At 44.8% G+C, this 2,810-nt stretch overlaps 1 pseudogene; it reads left to right on the forward strand.

Moving 5' to 3' along the window:
• Positions 1-1,410: 1,410 nt before the first annotated feature.
• LOC126279241 (5S ribosomal RNA) lies at positions 1,411-1,528 on the forward strand (annotated as a pseudogene).
• The last annotated feature ends 1,282 nt before the right edge of the window (positions 1,529-2,810 follow it).

Below are 2,810 nucleotides of genomic sequence, written 5' to 3' on the forward strand. Positions count from 1 at the left end.
TTAACTACTGAGGCCATCAGTCCCCCAGAACTTAGAACTACTTAAACCTAACTAACCTAAGGACATCACACACATCCATGCCCGAGGCAGGAATCGAACCTGCGATCGTAGCGTCTAGAACCGCTCGGCCACCCCGGCCGGCCGCTATTGGTATTACCAATTCTGCGACGATTGACTTTGAAGCTTTATACTGTGTTCAAAATCGGTTTTCACAGTTCTGTAAAAGGTATGTACTGAGGATCAGTTCACAAGTTAAAGTATCAGAAGAGGTGCTAGATTGTCAGCAATATGCAGTTTGAAACTTCCTGGCCGATTAAAACTGTGTGCCCGACCGAGACTCGAACTCGGGACCTTTGCCTTTCGCGTGCAAGTGCTCTACCATCTGAGCTACCGAAGCACGACTCACAGCCGGTACTCACAGCCTTACTTCTGCCAGTATCCGTCTCCTACCTTCCAAACTGCCAGGAAGTTTCATATCAGCGCACACTCCGCTGCAGAGTGAAAATCTCATTCTGGAAACATCCCCCAGGCTGTGGCTAAGCCATGTCTCCGCAATATCCTTTCTTTCAGGAGTGCTAGTTCTGCATGGTTCACAGGAGAGCTTCTGTAAAGTTTGGAAGGTAGGAGACGGATACTGGCAGAAGTAAGGCTGTGAGTACCGGCCGTGAGTCGTGCTTCGGTAGCTCAGATGGTAGAGCACTTGCCCGCGAAAGGCAAAGGTCCCGAGTTCGGGTCTCGGTCGGGCACACAGTTTTAATCTGCCAGGAAGTTTCATATCAGCGCACACTCCGCTGCAGAGTGAAAATCTCACTCTGGAAATATGCAGTTTTATGGCTCGTGTAAACACACCTTTAGACCAGGGTTTCCCAATATTTTCCTCTGACAGAACACTTTGACAATCCTGGTACTTTTATGGAACACCTTGTTTATTTTGAAAGTTAATAAAATTAATAAAACGAGAAAAGCATATTTTATTCACCGATTAAAATCATGACTTTCGACACAGAAATCGTAACAAAATTAGAAAAAGAAATTAAGTAAAAATGTCGAATAACGCCTTGTTGTTAGCAGTTTTTGGTGGAGCATTTGTTCACTTCACATCGTACACCAATGTTCCACGGAACACAGTTTGGGTAAGCCTGCTGTAGAGACGGAGCACAAGCTCGGACTAGACAAGGATGGCGGAGGAACCATCCTGGTTGGAGGCTTAGTAAGCCTGTTCTGAAAGTATTTACACTGACTGAAAAAAATCTCTACACTAACGAGTTGTGCGACATAAACGAAAGTTGGTAGTCGCGTTTCTATACTTGTAAGATTATTTCTATTCTAATTTCTTGCCCGTCGAATAAGATTTGGGCTAGTAGCGCCACTATGAGGACGAAAATGAGGGTTGCTTTAAACACACGCTGTGCCAACGGCCCTGCCGCAGTGGTAACACGGGTTCCCGTCAGATCACCGAAGTTAAGCGCTGTCGGACTAGGCTAGCACTTGGATGGGTGACCATCCGGTCTGCCGAGCGCTGTTGGCAAGCGGGGTGCACTCAGCCCATGTGAGGCAAACTGAGGAGCTACTTGACTGAGAAGTAGCGGCTCCGGTCTCGGAAACTGACATACGGCCGGGAGAGCGGTGTGCTGACCACATACCCCTCCATATCTGCATCCAGTGACGCCTATGGGCTGAGGATGACACGGCGGCCGGTCGCTACCTTCAGGCCTTTCTAACATTCTGCGTGGTGTGTGTTTGTTGTTCTATATCGTGTCTTCCTACCACTCCCCGCAACGACGCTCTGAGCGTGTTTTTTAGGGAATTGACTAGTTTGAACCTAGGACCTGTTGCTGGTAAGGAGACGCCAGACCACACATGACATGTAGAATTCAGAAGAGTTGAGTGAGACTAGCTATGATATAACCAAATACTTAATGATTTCAGCGTCAGCTCCACTGCACTCCCTGTAAAAGAATCTTAATACTAACTAAATTTAGTGGAAGGGGTTCAAGGCTTTCCTATTTTTAGTTAGCTGGTAAAATAACTTCGAAAAAGCAGTTAAGTTTACCGCTGGAAAACATTGTTTATAAATTGCGCTATTGATAAAAGGAAATGTTTTAATACAGAGTGATAAAAACCAACTGCGTTCAACAAAAATGTAAACGAATATTCCCTGAGTGTGTTTCCAAGTTCTACAATGGATCGAAGGATGACCTATGCCATATCATCTATAATCTAGGTTTTAATAAAGTTTCACAAAAGAGCAAACTATCAAAATGGTCTACAGTGACCCTGTATTATCTTTAATTACTTATCTTACTTGTCGTAAATTACAGTGGCTAATGTGGCTTCTCAATAAATATATAACAGAAAAATCATCTGCGTTCCAGATTTTTACTTCAAGTGACAAATGTGAACACCATGGGCTTTAATTGACGATCGACACTAGTATTACGCAAAAATGGGGTGTAACAGATGAGACATCTGCAGTTCTGAGTGAAGCTTTATGCGCTGTTATGCGGCATCGCGTGCGTTCATTACCTTGTCGGTGTTCGTCAGGGGGGCGGCGGCCGGCGCAGCAGCCATTCAGCTCGCCGTCTCGGATGCAACTCTCTCCTAACTTCTCCTTACTACAATTTACCGAAGTTGGTTTAAAAAAACCATCTGACTGTGTTTTCATCTGAGCAATCAGGGTCTCAATGTTAACCTTAAGCTCCGCCTACAAAAATTTTGTCTATCCAATGAGAAACGTTATACTTTTCGTGGTGGGGCAATGTTTTTAACGTTTGCAACGTAACAGAGACGCGAAAAAGTCTCACGCTAAA

This window comes from Schistocerca gregaria, chromosome 6, assembly GCF_023897955.1.
Source record: "Schistocerca gregaria isolate iqSchGreg1 chromosome 6, iqSchGreg1.2, whole genome shotgun sequence".
Classification (NCBI taxonomy): Eukaryota; Metazoa; Arthropoda; class Insecta; order Orthoptera; family Acrididae; genus Schistocerca; species Schistocerca gregaria.